The sequence below is a fragment of the Monodelphis domestica genome, chromosome 1, assembly GCF_027887165.1.
Source record: "Monodelphis domestica isolate mMonDom1 chromosome 1, mMonDom1.pri, whole genome shotgun sequence".
Lineage (NCBI taxonomy): Eukaryota > Metazoa > Chordata > Mammalia > Didelphimorphia > Didelphidae > Monodelphis > Monodelphis domestica.
Genome location: NC_077227.1, coordinates 605,762,370 through 605,784,249, shown reverse-complemented (window position 1 = coordinate 605,784,249; position 21,880 = coordinate 605,762,370). Strand labels below are relative to the sequence as shown.

Sequence of the window (21,880 nt, the reverse complement as noted above, 5' to 3'; positions counted from 1 at the left end):
CCCAGAAATCATCTAGTCCAAATTTATCTAATCTCTGCACAACGTTCTCGACACTCGGGCTATAATCTCTAGCCTACACAGTCCCAACTAAAAGCTTGAGCTTTCTCCTTGGAATGAAAGGCTCTTAGTGGTAAGTTTTCTCTGTATCTTGCCCAGAACTAAGCCTCCATGTGGAACTAACACTTAGAGACAGGATAGGGAATTTGGCCAAGGTCAAGTCTACATAGCTTCTTTAAAAAAAAAAAGTTTAATATGATGAACATTAAAAGTATCTAAGTATTCACATATGTACTTAATATTCTCTAAATGTTTAACAGTACTTTATACACACTAGATACTTAATAAAAGTTTGTTGAATTCGTTTGTTGAATCATGTAAATAAATGTGATAGAGTGCCTTGCACATAATAGTTACTTAATAAATATTTGTGGAATCTTTTAAGATAGTATAATTATTTGGGAAGTTCCAGTAGGAGAATCCCTTGTCCTATTTTGTTCTTCTTAGATATTGTCAGACCCAGGCACTGGGAAAGGGAGAGAGGTGGTATCCTGTACTACTATGTGTAGTGAATGATGGAGAATCTGAAACTGTATAGCTGAGAAGGGGAAACAATGAAAGTCCTGGAAAGTCCTTTGGAGATAGGACATGGTTTGGGCTTGCTGTGGGATAGAAGACTAAATGAGACAGGGAATAACCATTTGCAATGATAAGTTATTTGGAGTGAAATGCCAATGTCAAGTTAGGAAAATTTTTGTTTTGTTTTGTTTTGTTTTTGTTATTTTTTATGAGGATGTTTAAACTTGCCAATTGGATTGAATTAAGCAAATATTTATGGACCTTTAAAGCATGAGATATTTGTGCTTAGTGGGAAAAAAAGCTATTTTTTTCAGTCAGGAAAAAATGAGTTCATGTTCCACCTTTGCCAAATATAAATTATGTGGCTCTGAAAGTGTGATTTAACCTTTAAGAGTCCCAGGTAACTGACTTTGAGTTACAGAAGTGTCCACCAGCTGGTGAAGAAAAAAAAAAATCCTTACTTGGTACTTCCCTAGACCAATGAAATCATAGATCTCTCCAAGTTTGTCTAACTAAAACACACACACACACACACACACACACACACACATATATGCTAGCCTTGAATGCAGAGAACCTGGGTTCAATCCTGTCCAGGTCACTTTACCTTTCACTACCTTAATTTCTTTATTTGTAAAATGTGAGTAATAGTTTTGACTGTCTCACAGGGTTGTAGGGAAAGTACTCTGAAAACTTTAAAATGCTATGGGTTATTATTGTTATTATTATGTTCAAGGCATAGATGTTGAGGGACATAATAATAAAAAAAACAGGGTCCTTTCCTTACAGAACTCAAAATTTAACAGGAGAAATAAGCCACAAACAGAAAAAAAAATGATGGAGTTTGGGTTGGCTGAAAGAGCTCCTTGTAGGAAACCGAAGTCTCTGCTTCTATTCTCAGCTTTCTTTTGGAAAGCTAGTTTGTAGTCCATCAAAGAAAAGGTAAAGGTAGCTGGTTAACTACTGAAGCAAAAGACAGGCTGAGCTTGCTGACCATAATTTTGAAAGCAAAATTCCATCTCTCTCCCCAACAGTTCCTTTTCTTAACTATGAATTCCGTAATCTTTTTCCTTAACCTTAGAGGTTCAGTAAGTGTTGAAGGGCTAACCGGCTGTACCAGTGCTCTTTACCAAGACTTTCACTTGGAACAAAAAGAAAAGCAAAAACCAAAACCTAAACATTAAAGAGGAAAAACAGCCGTAAAGGAAGTGAAATATCTTCATGTGCCATACCTAGTTTGTCAGTGATGCTGAAGAAGGGGATATTTCAGGGGTAGGAAGGTTGGACTATATGACTTCTAAGACCCTTTCCAGATTCTGTGAACCCACTGTTACGAATAAACACAGTTTACGATGAGCACCAATTAGGGAAAATTGCTCTTTTCCATCTTTTTAGTATTAGACTTAGGTGTGGAGTTCAAGTTCCATTCTGGTTTTGTAGATTAATTTGGCCAACTGTCAGAAACAGATATTGAGGGAACAGATGGGTCCTTGGCTGGGACCTCAGTAGCAAGTGCATGAGGACAGTGTGTCTTTAGGACCAGGGGGAGCCGCCTTTTCCCAGTGCAGGGCGGTAAATTCCTGTCATCCTAGTCTGAGATCTGTTTTTTCTCTTGCTTCTACCGCCCTCGTATTTCCAGCCACCCGTTTTGCATTTCTGCCTTGGAGCTCCAGCCCCAGGCTAGCGGCTAGCGGATGTCAGGAGCGCCACAGGGTGGGGAGGCAGCAGCAGCGGTAATAGCCCGACTGACCTCCCAGCTGGCCCCCTCTGGCCGCCGCAGAGGCAAAGTTGGCGGCCGTTGCTGTGCATGGGGTTGGGGCTGCTTTTGCTTCCTTCTCTTTTTTATTCTTCCACCTCCTGGAGAGTCGGGAAGCTGTCCTCTCAGGCACCTACTTTGCAATGCTGTCGGAGCAAAAAGACGCACACAGCGGCCATCCCTTGCTCTTTCCACCCGCTGGGCTGCAAGCGCCTTAATTTCGTACCCACCCTCCTTTTCCCTGTAAGCTTGGAGAGGGAGGGTTTTCTTCGCTCCACCTCTCTAGGAGCCCCACACTAGCTTCTTCCCCGCCTCTCCCTTCTCTTCTCTCCGGGCTCCCAAGAGCCTGTGAAGCTGCTGCCCCGCGCCCGGGGCTCCCTGTGGCGCTCGGGGCGGCGCAGGGCTCCGGGTGCGGGTAAAGAAGACCGAAGGGCGGCCGCAGCCCTCCCAGGGAGCCGGCTTATAGCTCGCGTGGGAGACCAGAAGAGCCGGGCGTCGCACTGACCTGCGTGCCCTGGCTTCCTGGGGGAGCGGCGTCGGAGAGGTTCTACTCTCTGCTTGCTGTTCTTCTTGTCACCCTGGGGTGCAGCTGCTGGGTCACCTTGTTCCCGGTAAGTAAGTCCCACCCCCCTTTTGCCACACGGGTCTATCTATGTATACAAGGATGGGCGGGTGGAGGAGAGGAATGGGGAGGGGGGAGTATTGGGAGAGGGCGGAGGAAACAGACCCATTGCTTGTCTGCCCTCCTCCCTACCTGAGAACTGCCGACTGGCGGGATAAAAAGCGTGCCCAGTGTCTGGACAAGCCTTACTGGGTCGGAGGGGGTGACACTGAGCTGAGTCCAGAATTGTGCGCGCCAGGTATGAGGGGAATGAACTGTGGCTGTGGCAGCTGGGTAAGTGCAGATTGTCGAGATTAGGAAATCGAGTTGCTCTGTAGTGGGCAACCCTCTATATAGATTGCCAGAACCCCAGAAAAGGTACTGCTGGGGAAGGGAAAAGAGGTGCAGTATAAACCGAGCCGGGGCCGGGGGTGGTGGTGAAGTCTCATAGCTGCAGCCTGGCACCCCACCAAGCATCCTGGGAGAGCTCTGGGAACTGGGTGATTTTGTTCCCCTTGAGTATTCTGGTCAGAGGCTAGTTGAGGGAGAGTCCTACATTGTAAGGTTTAATGGGTAGTAGTGAGACTGAAACTGACTAGATTTTTTTTTGGGGGGGGGCGGTTCGAGGGTGCTTAAATGAGTCGGGAGTCGGGGGTGGGACATAGTTTGGTATTGCGGTGGGATATAAAACCAAATGGGACAAGGAATAGTAGAATGGCGTTTAGATGTTTTGAGCAAGACTGTTAGAGATGACGGGATTGAACTAGAACAGGGCAGAGAGAAGGAACCAAGACTGGGACAGTAAGTAGAGAAGTGAGTCCGAATAGTACAGGGAAGGGTAACAGAATTGGGAATTCCTAACAGGCACCTGGGGCCAGAGAGTCGCCGATTGCCAGATCAGTCCTGCTTCCCACCCACAGGCAGAGCAGACTGGCAGCTTGCCCTTTGTGCAACGCCAGGAGCCAGGCTCGTTAGGAGCTATCCTGATCTTGGGAGCTGTTGCCTCTCTGGGACTGCAAACCATCTGAGGCGATTTGAGCGAATACACATAGGCTGCGCTGCACCAGCCCTTGCCCTCCAGGGTCTACCTGTACTTCTACTTGAACAGAATGGCAGCAATTTTTTTTTAAGTTCCTAATTTATCTCTTTCTCTGACTAGAATTTGTACAGTTTGCCCTTCATTTGGGACTTTTAGAATCTAGAGTTTGTGAAGGATAAGCTTCTAGGGAAGGTGAAGGAAGAGATAGAGGGTTCCATTCCAGACATACTCTGGCCAGGTTATCTCTGAACATCCCTTGTGTTTCTAGTTGAAGTGTTCTTCTTTTCTTTTTTTGCCCTGTTATGGGGTTAACAGTTAACAGTTAACAAAATATCATTTTTTTATTTTTTTCCATATCATCCTTAAAGATTTGATGACTTTCAATGCAGCTAAACAAGGACATCTGTGTTGGGGGAGATCTCATATGAATAGGAGTTCAACTTAGCAAAAGATTCTAACAATCTAGCTTTGAAGTCTGGTAGTCAAATCAGAGTGCGCAACTATCCACCTCTTCTGAATATATTTTGGTCAGAGAACCACTCAGCTTCTTTCTTGTACACTAGCAAACCTCAGAGCTAAGAGATTAACAATACAAAACAACTTTTATTTTTTCTTCCAAGATGAGATTCCATTTCAGGGCAGTGAGGCTTGGTCATGATTTCTACCAAAGGGTCATTGCTCTGTTGAGGCTTGCTTGTGAGGGCAGGTGCATAAATAAACTGCAGAGGTGGCAATATGTCAATGCATATTAACTAGGAAAAGCATTGGAGAAGAAAGGAGCTATAGCAAAATTCCTGGAGCAGGACTTAAAATAGGATGTCCAGAAAGCTATATCTGAATGCTTCATGAGGGAGAATTTCAACACAAATTGGGTATCTGTGGAATGGTTTGTCCTCTATAGGTTCCACTTCTACTTTTTAAGATGCAGATTTTAGTGGTTGGTGGTTGTGCTTTTTCCACTTATCACTACCTGGAAATTTATCAGAGGTAATGAATGCAGTGTTGGGGAAAGAAAAAAAAAGTCATGTGAACCTTCTGAAAGGTTTCTTTAAAGTACAGATGGTTTAAAAAGGGGGAAGACAAGAATGTAATCCCCAATGCTTATTTGGGCAAATAATGGCAGGGAGAGGGGGCCATTGACATAGAAAGAAATGGGAAAATAGTGATTTTATATAGGTAGAGTGGGGAAACTTGAGAGAGACAGAGATAAAGAGAAAGGAAGAAGGAGGTAGAGACTGAGAGTAGGAGGGGTGTGCAGAGAGGCAGAGATGGGAGGAGGGGAGAGTGAGGCTGAAGCAGAGAGTGCCAGATAGATAAACAGATATTTAGATCTAAAAGAAAGAATGCAAAAGTGAGCTGTGGTAGAGTAGTGATATGAAAAGGAATAAAGCTAAGAATCCATTTTGCTCTTTAAAGGGATTAAAATCCAATTCAGAAATCATCTGAGACTAATCTCCCTAGCATTGAGCATTAACATCAATTAAAAAGTGGTTCAATAGGCTTAAAGCTAATGAGGATGATACTCTACCTGGTCCTTTCTAGGGAGTTGTTGTGATAGTTTGCCTGGGATAGGACTGCACTCTCTGCTGGTCCTCTTTCTAATGAGGAAATTTTAGCTCTTATGAGTCTGAGATTTTCAAACTTGCAATTAAGAATTGCAGCTATTCATTTGGAAATGCTTAATTTCCATATACAAAAAGTCTTCTCGGTATCCCTTTAAAGGTGTTATTTTGTTTGCCCATATATAATTGTAAATATGGTTCTTTTTATCTTAAAAATGATTACTAATGTAGTAAGATTTCTCTGAAGTTATGAAAGCATCATCTCAACATCCTCATAAATACAGATGCCATTTTTGAAGAGGTAGATATATTCTTAAAAATGGTCACTTTTTTTGTTTTAAATCTAATCACATTTTACAAGTGCTATTTAAAGAAACCATCAAAGGACCCTTTATATGATTAATAATCACCTACAATTTAACAGTAAGTTCAGATTTTATGAAATCTGTTTTTCTTATGTGAGTTTTCTATTTAAAAGTCCCACTTGTCCCCACTCTACTTCTAATTCTGCTCATTGGATACTGTACAATAAACACTTCCATAAAGTCCTATTCTAGTGTGATTCCTCATTCTTTGGATTCTCACTTTTAAGTACAGAGTCCCTCAAGATGAAAAATAGATAGATGATAGATAGAAGGAAAGGAAGAAAGGAAAGAAGGAAGGAAGGAAGAAAGCAAAAAAGAAAGCAAGAAGGAAAGAAGGAAAGGAAGGAAGGAAAGAAGGAAGGAAGGAAGGAAGGAAGGAAGGAAGGAAGGAAGGAAGGAAGGAAGGAACGGAAGGAAGGAAGGAAGGAAGCAAGAAAGAAAGCAAGAAGGAAAGAAGGAACGGAAGGAAGGAACGGAAGGAAGGAAGGAATGAAGGGAGGGAGGAAGGAAGGAAAGAAGGAAGGAAGGAAGGAAGGAATGAAGGGAGGGATGGAGGGAAAGAAAGAGAAAGAAAAAAAGAGAAAGACAGAGAGAAGGAGAAAAGACTAGAGAGAGGGGAGGGAGAGAAGGAAGGAAAGAAGGAAGAAATAAAAAGGGGAATTAATAAGCAATCACACTGTCAGGCATTGTGCTATGTATACACACGTGATATATTCTTCCTGTCAAGGAGATTATGACCCAATGGAGAAAGGCAAAACTTAATGGTGAGCTCTAAAAAGTGAATTGCCATACAATTTACTAGTGATGGCATTCAACATATACTTATAATCAAAAACCTTTGAACTAGAGGGTTAAAAATAGTAAAAAGGGAATCCTATAATCATGGAATTTGGATCTAGATTGGACTTGAGCAATAATATTGGCCCATCTTCTCACATTTTATGTGAGGAAAGTGTAGTCCAAAGAGGCACAATAAAGAATCCTGCCCAAGGTTCCATGGTTCTTAGCAAAGCTGAATTCAAACTCATATTTCCTAGCTCCAAATCCACTGTCTTCTCCAATATACAAATTCCTCACACCTGTCATACTTTACCTAACATCTAACCTGAACCCAAATCTCACCTAATGTTAGAGAATACGTGAATCTATACATTTCCCTAAATAATACTTTAACACTTCAACAATATGGGAGGAGGGAGAGACTTCATTGATATTCTTCCTTCATTACTTTAGATTGAACAACAGTCATTAAAATCTTCTCATGATGAGCCGAACATTGACAAATCCTTCCTCAAATTACAAGCATTCTTTAAACCCTTTGGAATCTTGTTTTTTTATCCAGCAAGTCTAATACCCTTTTAAAGGACGGCAGTGATATCTTTGTTTTCCCTTTTCTTTTTATACTTGTTGATACATTTAATAATCATTTTCTGACATTTTGTGATCTATATACTCTCCCTTCATTCCTACCTTTCCCCTTGCTGAGATGGCAGGCAATATATGGGTATCATGCAATACATATTTGCATGTTTGCCATGTTGTGAAAGAAGATTGAGTATTACTTATATAAGAAAAAACTCACGAAGGAAATGAAGCAAAAAAAATGGTATGTATCTATTTGCATTCAGTTTCTGCTATGGTGCAGTCCCTTGGAGTTGTTTTAAATCCTTTTATTGCTGAAAAGAGTTAAGTCATTCACAGCTGATCATCATATATTATTGATATTATTGTATATAACTTTCTCCTGGTTCCGCTCACTTAACTTTGTATCACTTCAACCATTCCCCAACTAATGGACATCCCTTCAGTTTCCAATTCTTAATTACCCCCCAAAAGAGCTGCTATAAATATATTTGTATAAGTAAGTCCTTTCCCCCATCTTTGATCTTTTTGGAATGCCAACCTACTAGTTTTATTGCTGAGTCCATGGATATGCACAGTTTTGTGACCCTTTGAGCATGGTTCCTTAGTGGCATACTAATGCAAAAATCTAGCATACTTTCATCTGGTATCCTTTTGCAATGATACCTCAAGGTATCATTCTTCTTTGACTAATTTCATACTTTAACCACCCCTCTTTTCTGCATATTTTCTTTTTAAATTTCTATAACAACACACAATCCTGATTTTCTTCTTCCTCCTCTGAACATTACATTTCTCTGCTAGGTCTTCTGTCTTCCATTTTCCTTTAAATAGACATTATTTAGATCTCTCTTGATCCTCCTTTTATACCTTTATATGCTCTTCCCTGGTGAGCGCATCGAATTATTTTACTTCAACTCTCTTCTTGACAAGATCACTTGCATATTTTTCCCCAGTCTTGACCTCACTCCTAAACCCTAATCTGGTATTTTTCTTAAACCCTTGCATTCCATTTTAGAATCAATACTGTGTATTGGATCCGAGGCAGAAGAAAGGTAAGGGTTAGGCAAGGGGGTGTTAAGTGACTCATCCAACATCACACAGCTAGACAAGTGTCCAAGGACAGATTTGAACTCAGGACCTCCCATATCTAGACCTGACTCTTCATCTATTGAGCCACCTAGCTTCCCTCTAATCTAGCATCTTTAATTCCTGTTATAGATAAATATGGATGTCCTACCAGTTTATCAAAATAAATCTTTAATAAAACCAAACTCATTGTCTTCCTTCTACTCTCCTTTCATATGAGGAGTTGTTTCTCTTCTCAAATAATGTAACATTTAGTACTTTTCTTATTTGATATCTCTGTAAACCTTACTTAACATTATGTTAGAATAGTTTGTTTATAATCTTATCTTCTTATCCTATACTAATATCCCTACAGGGAAAATCTATTTTAGTATTCTTTATGTCTCAGAGTAAAAATAAATAAAAAATAAATTATCAAAGCCACAGGGGAATCTTAAGAACTAGATAGTATACCTATCATTCTACCTGTTACAGGAATTGTCTCAAAGATGCTTTCAGTGCATCTGCAGGAAAGGAAATCATGACCCAATCTTTTATCCCACTACAAATGAATATTTTGTCTACTTTCCCAAGAGTTGGTCAAACAAAATATTGGGAACAATGGTAGGACAGTGAATTTTTCTAGGACTCTGCCAAACTCTATAGACCATGAGGTGAGAAAAATGAAAATGAAACTGAGTATAATAGTTATCATTATAAGAGTAATAATAGATTGATTAATTTTCAGTGGAATTTAACCCAAGTCATTCTGAATCCGAGGTTGACACTCTCTACCTAACTCAGTTCCTTGAACACAATAATAATAAGCTAACTTTTATATAATGTTTTAAGGTTTGAAAAACCTTTACATATCACATTTTTTCATTTGCTCTTCATACTAACTTTGACATGTATTTACTATTATTTTCATAGTTTTATAGATGAGGAATCTGAGGATGAAAGAAGTTTAATGACTTGCCCAGGTCTTCCTGACTCCAAATCCAATGCTTTATTCCTTATACCTAGTAACTGCCTACACTCACATAATTCTCAAACAGCATTGAACTCCTTCCCAAATTTTATTTCTTTTTTCTTGATTGCTCATTTATCTTGAAAGAGTCAGTATTTTTTAGTAACCAAGACTTAAAAATCTTGGAGAAGCCAGCAATTATCCCTTCTCCTTGACCTCAACATTTGACCTGTTGCTAAGGTGTATATATTCTATTTCAGAAATATTCTAAAATACTTCCTATTCTCACCCCAATCATCCTAATTCAGACCTTCTTCACCTTTATCAAGAACTCTGTAATGGGTGTGCCCAAGCTTCTATTGCCAGAAAAAAAAAAAATCCTCTCTATTGCACTAGTATTTTCACTTAAAAAAAAAAAGTCAGTCTATCAATATAAGTCCAAATTCATCCTGGATTTCAAGGACCTCTGTGATATGAATTTAACCAGTTTTTTTCTAGTTCCATATTCTGACCAAACTAGAATATTTGCTGTTTCTTTCATATTCTCTATAATCTTTACCCTCATATCTCTCTTCACATCTTTTTTTTTTTTCAGTTCATGCTTTTCTCTCTGAAATGCACTTCTCTTGATCTCCATCTTTGGAAATCCTACTAAGCTTTCACACTATATAAAATGTTTTCTTTTGTATAGGGATCTAGACCTCCCACCACTAGATCTTATTCAACTTCCTCACCTCCCTAGAATCAGAATCACAGAATCTGAGAGTAGGAAGGAACCTCAGAGTTTCAAACCATAAATGAACAAAAATTGTCTCTGCAGCAGCAGAAGAATTACTGGCATTTAGACCTACAAGGAACTTTACATATGTTATCTCTTTAATCATCAGAACAACCTTATGGGGGTAGATGCTATTATTATCCATAATTTAAATGGAAAAAAATTAAGACAAAAGGAAGTCAAATGGACTTTTTAGGATCATATTATTAGTGATTATGTGAGGTAGGATTTAAATTCAGATCTTTTTGGTTCTAAGTCTGGTGCTCTACACATTGCACCTTTTAGACACATGTGTTTATCCATCTATTTCCTAGCAACATTCTAGTATGGAGGATCTCCTAAATTATCCCATTCTGCTTTGACTAGCTCTAGCTATTAAGAAGTGCATCTTTATAGTGAGCCCAAATATGCTTCTTTCCAAATTTCACTCATCCTTCAAAAACTTTGGGGCCAACAAGACAGACTTCAGTCCTTCTTCTGCATGCCATGCCATTATGATTGAGCCAGAAGAACTTTATTTGAAACTGTTTTTAACATATATATAATGTGCCCCATTTCCATGATTTTGCTGCTATTGGAACAAAAGCTCTTGGAAGACAGGGAGTTTATTTTACTTATTTTACCTGGTAACACATTACACAGTGTCTTAACCATTATAGATATTCACTTCATGTTTATTGATATTAATGTTCAAAAATAGAAAGCAGTATGTATTATTAGCCCCAATAATTCTTTTATGTCATTCTGCTTTTCTGCATCTATTGGGGTACATTTGCTGCACTATTTTGATTTAAAATGTATTAATAAATGAATTTATTGAATTATGCAGTACTGTATTTGGACTTAAAAACTTGACCTAGCATCAATTATAGTTGTGATACTATCCTTGAAATGAGAAGCATTTAATTATTATTGAGCAGTAACCACTATTCTCTTCATAAGAATATCCTTCAATTCAAATATGTATTATAATTCTAAAAATATTACAAATATAAAAATATAAGCATGAAGCCAAGAATCAGAAGTATGATTGTGATTAGTAAACTTAAAATCCCTGTTCCTTTAGCTATTTCACGTTAAATGTAGATAAACATTTATTCTCTTTTAAGATTTTTTTGATCATCTAACTATAAAGTCATTTTGATGTTTTATGTCCATGGTCTGGAAGGATTGACTCTTTTTTGGCAAGAGACAGAAAATGGATAAGATCTTTTACAGTAATACTTGAGGGGGTATCTAGGTGGCAAAGTGGATGGAGAGCTAGGTCTGGAGATGGGAGATTTGGGTTCAAATATTGCCTCAGACACTGCCTATTTGGGAGACTTTGGGAAAGTCACTTAACCTCCTTTTGTCTAATCCTTTCCTATCTGCTTTACAACCAATAGTATTGATTCTTAAATGGAAGATAAGAGTTTAAAAAGAAAGGATTAAAAGACCAATATTTGATATGAATGCTGAAGAGCTCAATGCACTTCACAAATACAGTGTCTAGAAGTGAATAATTGTACATGATTCCTATAGGTGTACTACCTTGTTTCAGAAAACTTTTTATGATTTTGTCAAAATATCTATTTTGATGTTTTCAGTATCTTGAGAGTTAATGGAGCTCCACAGAATGAAACATTCATTTTGTTCCAATGTGAATGATTAAGCCTATTACTTTAGTTTTACAGCATTGCAACATTATGAAGTAGATGCTTTTATTTTAATTTTGGCAGTGGAGAATGCATAAAGAAATTAGTTCAATAGATATCTGAAGAACTCCTGACTTTTCTGTTTGTTATATAACTTAGGTCAAAGTGTCTTATTTTTAAATTCTCTCTTCTACAGGAAAATACCAGGATTTGAGAAATAACATAGAATGAATAGATGCTTCCCAACTTGTTGCATGAATTCAACAATCAGATAATTATGACATGTGGGAAAATCCTGTTTCTCTGAGCAATTGATTCAGAGAGCCTCATAAGAGATCCAGACATTTGGACTTCGTAGTAGAGCTAAGCATTCACTATTTCCCCCATTTTCTCAGTCCATCTCTAGTAAGATGGCACTACATGGTAGCTGCATTATAGTTGCTTCTCTGAAGTTACTCGCTGTTTATAAACTATAGAGGAAACTAGACTTGGCCTAGACTCTGAAATGTCATTTTTTAGAGTGAAGCCTACTTTAGGAACATTGTGTTGTCATCACTGCCAGTGAGAGAGGGGAGCAAAAGAAGCAACGTTATATTGCTGAACATATGGTTATTCAGCTTGCTAAAACAATATACAAAGTAGAATGTAAACAGGAATCTCTCCATGCACCTGTATTTTAAAACAGAGTATTGGCAGGAAGCCCAGTAAAGACAGCATGGGTGTTTATATACACTGAGTGCTTCATGTAGTCATATGCATATTTCTGTAAATTAAGCATGAATATGGTTGACTTTTGCAAGCATTCATTTTAGAAAAAACTTCATATAAAGACTTGAATGTGTATCATGTGAAACATGTCTTCTAATCTTAGCACTATGACTAAAATTAGATTTGTATCACATCTTAAAAGTTAGTGTATGGTAGAGTTATAGGCTAGAACACCTTTAAATAGATCATCACTGAACCAGTAATGACACCTTTTATTCCAAAAAAGCTTGGGCTAGTTTATATATGGTATTTCTTTCACAAAATAAATGAAAGCACTTTTGTCACATTATGATCAGTCACAATCAAAATAAAATGTTAGAAGCAGAAGAAACAGAGGCAAGACAAAGAAATAATTCTTTATTCAGTGATTCATATGTTCCTGGCACTGTGCTAAGGTAGTAGATGATACCAGATTTTTTAAAATGGCATATAGGTATGGAGAAGAATAGTGTAATTACATTTGTAATCTATTATTTCATAGTCATCCTGGGTATTCTCTTCAATTGCATAGATTACAGTCCCCTGGTACTTCTTACTAGATTTTTGGATGTAATTGTGACAATTAATAAAAACAAACATGACCTCCTAGAGTATAGATCAAATAAAAATACATTAAAACAAATTATTTCACTTGTTAAATTTACTTAAACACACAGAATCAATAAACTCAGTGGCATTATCCCAGAGGTAGGAATTCTGAGTCCTCTGGGCTTTTTCCAATATATAATATGAAAACATTTTCTTTTAAGATCTCAATCTTTCAGTCTCATGCAATGTCAATCACTGTCACTTGAAAGTGCTTAGCTGCTGAAGATGAAACATCTGTAGGATAGTGTGTATGCTTTGTATTTTATGTGATGGGCATCTAGGTGAGTTAAAACTGGCCTGATTAACATGGACCATATAGCATATGCTTTTTAAAAAGCATCCAGTTTCTCGTTTTTCACGATTTAATAAATATTAGACTTCAAACATTTCTAATTGTAGTGTTTGGCAAATCTGGTGTCACAATGGAGGACCATTTAGAATGGATACCTCTTTACTCTCAATTCAAATCCTTCAAAAATTCTTAAAGCACAGTTTATCACACTGATCCAACTCCAGCCAAACTATATAAACATTTGACAAAGAGATGAAACTGTTTTAGTACCAGGAATGAAAAATGAGCCCATAAAACTAGTTTTGTACCATTGGAAAAAACATAACCCAAAAGCTATTTTATGCTATTGTGTGTTTTATGAGAATATTCTATGGATGTTAAATCATTTGTAAAGAACATTTTAAAGATTCCTAATGGGATGTCATCTTAGAATCGGGCTGAAAAAACTGATAGCAATACTAGGGGTTAGAGTTTCTAAAAAACTATCAAGGAATTTTAAGATTAGATAGGGACTTGTAAAGTTATCTAGCCCACTCTCCTCATTTTAGCAAGATTGGTACCTAAAGTGCTTTAGTGAGATGAATATGGTGATGATAATGATGAGAACTATTCCTACTACAAGCAGGTAAATAGTGCTTTTAGGTTTGAAAAGTGCTTTGCTGAAATTATCTCATTTGATCCAAGGTGAGTATGTTATCCCAATTTTAAAGGTGATAGAACTGAATGAAACTGAGAAAGATGAAATCACTTGGTCACAATCACAGAATTGTAGCAAATACCAGAAGCAGACTTTTTTATAAGGTAATGTTTTATAAAAGTTTATTGATGGTGAAATCCAGTATAAATTTCAATATTTTTCCTTATATCTAAACTTAAATTGTAAAACTTAGAACATATCACTATTTCCCTATGTCTTCTTGGCACTACTATTTATAATAATAACTTACCTTCATGATAAAGAAAAAAACCTTTTTTCCCAGGGCTTTAAGAGAGAGGCAATTCAATTTGTTAGCTCACTTCTATGGATGAATAAACCAAGGTTTAAAAATGTGATTTGTCCATAGTCATATAGTAAGGAGAGTAGAGACATGAATAAGACATCTGCCTCTAAATCTAGTGTACTTTTTATTAGACTACTTTGTCTCATTGGAAAAAGGGTACAATTGCTGTTTTTCACTTTATACCAACAATTACTAAAACTTTCCCCAAAAAAATATGATGACACTTCTTTGAACCCAGCCTTGCAAATCATTGTCAGTAATTATTACTCTCTTGACTCCACCTACTATTGAACTCATCTTTCTACTCATAGACTCATATCAATTCTTGCATGTAACAATACATATTCACAGATTGATTTATCCACAACATCTTCCATTGCCTGAGTTTCCAATTAAGAAGCTATCAGAAACAATAATAGTGTGAATCTTCTAAGAAGAAGGAAGTAGGTAACTTCTTGATAAAGATCACAATGGTGAAAAGGCAAAATAGAGTAGTGATTCAATTGTACTGGCATCTGCTAGAAGCTCATTCCATTCCAACGTCCCAGTTTATTATTGTGACAATTTCATTTCTCAGAAAGTAGAACTTCCACCATCAATAATAATATTATTTATATAGCACTTGATTGAAAAATCATATTAGATATGTTATCTCATTTGATTTTTATAATAGCCTTGTGAGCTGTGAGATGCTATTATTATCCCCATTTTATGATGAGAAAACTGAGACAAAGAAATCTAGGTGATTTACTCAGGATTTCATAGCTAATAAGTGCCAGAGGCAGTATTTGAACTCATCTCCCTTAACTTTTTGCATTACAAAAGTCTTGTGCTCCCAGCCCTATTGGCATTTAGTGGGACTTACCCAGATTAGTTCCTTCTACCTGGACAAACTGGAATCCTATGATAGTAGTAAATATATCCTAAATTTCCACACAAACACAGACACTATTAAAAAACAACCTCTCCAACAAAAGAGGAGAGACAATATATTACATTTTCTCTAGTTTCACTTTCCAATATAATATATATGTATATGTTTGTTTATTTGTTTATTTATTTAAACCCTTACCTTCCATATTAGAATCAATACCTTGTATTAGTTCTAAGGCAGGAGAGCCTTAATGGTGGTTAAGTGACTTGCCCAGAAAAACAAAGGAAGTATGTGAGGATAGATTTGAACTTAAGCTTGGCTATCAATACTGATACCCAGCTGAACCCCACTTTCCACTTTTTAAGACTTGCTCTTATGCCATCCAATTTTGCTGCTGGCTTTATGGCTTGATTTCATCCATGTATATTTCTGTGTCTCCTTTGCAGATTGCAAGGCCAATATGAGTTGTCTGGTAGCCTTTGACATTTCTTATGATTGAAAATATGTCTTATGGTCAGTCAGGTAATGATACTCTATGAAATTAGTTAGACCCTTTCTCAAGTGACAGGATTTTAGGTCATCATTAAACCTATATTCAGAGCCTTTCCAGGCGCATAAATCATTTACAGAGCTTACTATGCCCTTCAGGTATCCAGAGTCACCATGATGCCCTCATAAGGCACTGACAGAACATGAATATTGAAACATTTTTCTGAATTTTTCCAAAGTTTCCATCTTAAAAACTGTTCCATCTTAAAAACTGTTCCCCAAACTTCTTTTTATTTTTATTTGTTTTATTAAAACCCTTACCATCCATCTTGGAATCAATACTGAGTATTGCTTCCAAGGCAGAAGAGTGGTAAGGGTTAAATGACTTGCCCAGGGTCACACAGCTGGAAAGTATCTGAGGCCAGATATGAATCTAAGATCTCCCATCTCTAAGCCTTACTCTCAATCCACTGAGGCACCCAGCTGCCCCCTTTCCCCCAAATTTCTAATTCAGTAACCTATATTAATTTTACATGTAATGATCTGTCTCACTCATGAAAGTAAAAGCAAAAAAAGTTGAGTTTCACAAATAATACTTTAGTCCTTAGATGATCTCTTTAGAGCCTATGTTGGGCGTTCTTGCATAAGATTTCATTGGTACAATTACCACAAATCTGAATGTTCTGGGTGTAGGTGTATTAGCCTGTGAATTGGAGCCTTAGATATATTTTTGGGTATTATATTCTATTCTAGAACCATAGAGCAAAATTGCATTCACAAGGTTTTTGGTTTTTGTTGTTTTTTTTAAGTGCAAGATGGTACAGTTTTCTTTCCTATGCTGTCTTGATTTACTGGTTGCAAAGTACTTTCTCAGAAGGTAAGAGTAGTTTAACCTTTTTTGGTCATTCAAAAAAAATATTTTGGCTCTGTCTTTCAAAACTTGTATTCATAGTTCATGTCCCATGGCTTGGATTGAGATTTAATAGTTGTTGTCCAGTTGTTTCACTCATGTCCAACTTTTTGTGACACCATTTGGGGGTGTTCTTGGCTGAGATATTGAAGAGATTTGCTATTTCCTTCTCCACTTCATTCATATGAAGAAACAGGAAAATGGTACTAAGTAACTGGCCCAGGGTTGTACAAGTGTCTGAGGCTAGATCTAAACTCAGGATGGTGAATCTATTCACTGTGTCATTTAGCTGCCCCCAATGCTATGATGTAGTATTTCAAAAACTCCCTGGTTTTATTGATCTGGGAAAATCTTTTCCTTAGTAAATTGTATCCAAGGTTTTCCAAACTCTCAATGAGTCTGAACTTAATTAGTTGATTTTAGATACCAGGTACATTGTTATTTACTGAATTTTACTTATTTTTGGACTTTGTCAAGATTATCTGATTTTACACTGTGCCAGTATTTTCCAGGGAAGTCAAGGTTACCTCTGGTATAAGACACTGGGGTAGGATTTAATCAGAAATTATTCTAGTGAATGGTTTCCTTACTAAGAGTTGTGTGCCTCCTCTAGAATTTAAGCCCCATAAGGATAGAATAGCTTTCATTTTTAAAATTTATATCTTTGTTTCCTTACATTTGTTAAGCATCTATTACATGGAATACAGCATGAATGAAGTAGGTACTTAATAAATGTGTTTTGAAATTAATGATATCTAGATTCATCTGTAGGTTTTGTGCCTAATGGCAATGCTTTTGTTCTTTAAAAATGACTGTGACTACTGCCTGAATACAGAGGTTGAGGGGACATGACAGAGGATAGACTTTAAATGAACACTCTAATGCAAATACTAACAACAAAGCAATGGATTCAAATCAAGAAAACATCTAATGCCCAGTGGACTTACGCGTCGGCTATGGGGGGTGGGGGGAGGAAAAGAAAATGATCTATGTCTTTAACGAATAATGCTTGGAAATGATCAAATAAAATATATTAAAAAAAATGACTGTGACTTAAGTTTTGAATTTTGAACCCTAAAATGTTCATAAGTAGTCCCTGTCCTACTACCATATCAGTACATTCTAGGTTTGCCTCCCTAAAAAACCCAGAAGTCCTCCAAATGACATAAGTCCTATAAAAACCAGTGTTGTAACTTTCCAAATGCATGGAAATAAGAGGAAATTGGGATTTCCATATATTGATTTGAGCTATTTGATTAAACTGATCAACTGATTATAAATGAACTAGGATGCTATTTCTGTGCCTCCTCCATCTTGTTCTTGTTTCTGCACATTTCACTGCATGTTAGTGCCTTTGCCACAGACTAGGAAAGGCTAAAAAAAGGTGAATCTCAAATCAGGCAGCATTGCTATTTATCCTATACATTTGTCTTATTGTGTTATTTTAAGTAATGCTGAATTCTCATACTGATGGTGTGTGAGCTCTGGCTGGTCCTACCAACCTGAGCAAGGTTTGATTATGACATTTTCATTGGACTCCTTCATCTGAGGAGCTAACTAGGTAATTTTTGAGGGTTTCTTCAGTTAAATGCATTATGATTATTTTGGCCATGACAACTACAACTTCCCCCAGTTCCAATCCACCTTTGAAGAATAGTCAAAAGAACTTTCCTTAAATGAACTTGATCATGTCATTTATCTACTCAATAACATTCAGTAGCTCCCTATTAATTATAGGTATAGATGTAACCTGTTTTACTTAGCTTTTAAACTTGCAATTTGACACCTTTCTATATTTACAATCTGATTTTACATATACTAATCTCCTTTAAGAATTCAACCATACTGGCCTATTTTTACATACAGCACTCCATCTCTGTGCCTTTGTATTGACTGTTTCCCTTAGCTAGAATGTTTTCCATCCCTACTTTTCCTCTTAGATTCCCAGGCTCATTCAAGTCTGAGCAAGTATTTTTTTCCTAATTCTCTCCTTTACCATGCCCATCTCACCTGTGTGGAGAAGGCATGCATGCAAGACAAAAGCTGGGGATGGATCATCTGACAGTCAAATGAAAATTCCATTTGGAATATTACTGGGAAAAGCAGTTGGAGCCAAGCCAACTACTGGACTGAACTGAAAGGGCTTTTGGCTTCTGGCTGATGTGGAGAAAGAAGCTAGTTGTTTCTCTGGGACTTGAGTTAATCAAGTTGGAGGTGTCCTGGCTGATTAGAAGGCAGAAGAAGAAGGACACTTGTCCCTATAACTCTCTCTGACTGACTCTATTTCATGCTTCTGACAGAATTGCCATTTCCCTCAATATCCTCCAAGCCAACACTCACCATAGAGAATAGGGAAATCCTACCCCTCTTAACTTATCCTCCACCCTTGTCCTGTCTTCCCCAAATAAACACCTTGTTTGACAAAGAAGATTAAGAACTATTTCCTTGAACTTCACAGCTTACACTGAGTGACTTGAGGGAGACTGAAGGAAGGGGTGAGGGGAAGCTGAAAGGCTTCTGAAGAGAGAGGGAAACAGGAGGAGGGTACGCACAACTTGATCCATTAGTTATTTAGTATACCATCAAACATACACCCTCAAATTATCATGTATTACACCTGCTTTCCACCCACAGTTGTTGTTGGTGGTCAGTGATTTCAGTAATGTCCAACTCTTTGTGATCCAATTTTGAGGTTTTCTTGGCAAAGTTAGTGGAGCAACTTACCATTTCCTTCTCCAATTCATTTTAGAGAAGAGGAAACTGAAGCAAACAAGGTCAAATGACTTGCCTAGGGTCAACCAGCTAGTAAAATAAAAGCCTGAGACTGGATTTGAAATGATGAAAGTGTTTCCTGATTCCAAGCTTAGTCGCTTAGTTTACCATTGTATCTACTTTATATGTATTTGGTATATGTCCATTTATGTATATGTTATATCTTCCATTAGAATGTAAGTTCCTTGAGGGAGGGACTATATTCTCTGTATCCTCAGAGCATAGTGTGGTGATTAGAGAACTGAACCTGAAGCTAGAAAGATATAGGTTCAAGTCCTGCCTCTGATATAAAGTAGTTTTGTGACTGCCATATATTATTGGCCCCTATTTCTATTTGAGTTTGACATCATTGATCTAATAAACTCTAAGGCAGTAAGTTGCAAGGAAGGTGCCGATATGAATTGGAAGAAGAAATTTTCTCACAAAGAAGCATTCTGTATCAATATAATCACAAGTTCTGCCCTGATCCTTATTCCCAGAGCTGCAGACTAAGTACTTAATAAGTGTTTGCTGATTAATTGATCCACTAGGGCAAAGAAAGGTTTCAAACTGCATTGGTAGACAGAAGAGCTACCCAGATGTAATCACACATATTTTGAAGGTTTAAGTATGCTTAACAATTAGATTTATTATAAGTTCTTGTGAAAGAACATGAAGAAATAGATAAAAAAGTTTTGGAGAGGTTACTTAATGAATTTTAATCCACTTAATCTGTTAGAATCCTTGCTGGAAGCTTTCTGTATTTAAGGTTCTATCTTTTCCTGGCTTCAAACAGATGTCTATAGGTCTACGACTATCCAGACACACCAGAGAGCAAAAAACCTGAACGTAAAGCAAACCGTCTCTGTCCTAGAAACAGAAGGCACAAGGCCTTTCACTATCATTACACTCAGTGACTCATTTGATCCTTTCCCCTTTATTGATGTTATAGAGTCTGGAACCTGATAGCTTGGCTGGACTAGCTTATCCTCTCAGGTCTTGTTGACCTTCTAGACTCTGTACTCTCCTTCCTTGCCAAGAACCATGGGACATATTCTTCCCTTTTGTAACTGACTTCCTGATCTTGAGTCATAGAATCATGAAAGATTAACTTTTAGATCAATTTGGTAGACTCAGAATTGGTTCTCCAGTCCCTTTCTTCTCCAGTTCATTCTTACACAACTGCCAATAGAATTTCTGTAATGCACTGGTTTTTTTGTTATTGCTCCTCTATTAAAAAATAAAGAACAAAACTCTGAAACTCATTATTGCCTATAGAACAAAAGGCAAATGACTCAGCCTGCCATTTGGCACCTTACATAGTGTAGTTCCAACTATCTTTTTATGCTTACTTATTTCACAGTACTTTTCCTTCATAAACAGTATGATCCAGTTAAAACTGGATATTCAATATTGAAATACTGTTATGCAACCTCAATTCCTTTAAGCAGACCATTTCCCAACTCTGGCACATGCCTGCCACTCATGGCCATCAGGAAAAATGTTCAATTTGTAAGTCTATTTCACCTCTTCCAGAAAAATTTCCTTGATTTCCTTAACCCAAAGTGATCTACACAGCTACAAATGTATACTTGAAAGGAAGATAGCTCTTGTAGTTTGAAGATAAGTAAAGAGGAATTTGGTAGCTTAAGTAACTTGTATAAGGTAACATAGTAATGTCAGAAAATGAATTACATTTCAGGTCTCTGATTCCCAATACAGAATATTTTATTTTTCAAAATTCTTCTCCCTCAAATTTGCTTAGACAACCTTCCGTGGATGTCTTCCTTACCCTTACTACTTACCATATACCTAATGATGTACATATCTGTACATATGGCATATCATCCCCATTTGATAACAAGCACATTAAAAGTACAGCTTTTGCCAAATTTTATTTTTTAAGTCTCCCATTCATACTGTATATCCAACATCTAGGACATTCTCTAACACATGGCAATTAATTAATAAATATTTACTTAATTAAATTGGTGGCATAGTAGTGTGTCATAAAGAATCTTAAAAATGAACCAACAGTGACCACTTAATAGGATGATCACCTAAAAGTCACAAGAGCTATGGCCAGTTTTCTATAGAAGTGTTGTCACACAGGGTAATAATTTTCCCTCTTTAGCTTTTGTGTCTGATCTAGAGACAATGATCTAGTTTCTGATAAAAAGAGAGGAGAAGCAACTACATTACAGTATTATGAGTCATAGGACCCACATCATAGGATATGGGCTTCCATTCCAACTCTACCATTTAACCTCTCCAAGACCCAGTTTCTTAATTTTTAAAATGGGCATGATAATCATCCAGAAAACTAGGTATTAAAAGTGAGACTCAAGCAAGATGATACATGCATGCAAAAATACTTTGAAATTATGAAGGTATATATACAAATATGTCATAGAATATATATGAACAGACCAAAAAAACATTTTAATTGCTAACTATGTGTAAAGTTGTTGTTTTTTTTTTCCTGAGTGATTGGGA

The 21,880-nt window shown here is 37.1% G+C and overlaps 1 protein-coding gene across 3 annotated transcripts in view; it reads left to right on the top strand.

The window, feature by feature from the left end:
- Positions 1-760: 760 nt before the first annotated feature.
- The window catches only part of SYNDIG1 (synapse differentiation inducing 1), a 290,195-nt gene continuing 269,075 nt past the window's right edge, over positions 761-21,880 (top strand). For 2 of the 3 annotated variants that reach the window (XM_056813807.1, XM_056813809.1), the window contains exon 1: positions 761-2,943. The gene's annotated coding sequence lies outside the window, so the exon portion shown is untranslated. Of the gene's footprint in view, positions 2,944-3,084; positions 3,228-21,880 lie in introns of those variants that run through there. The other variant, XM_016426598.2, reaches the window with a different exon arrangement.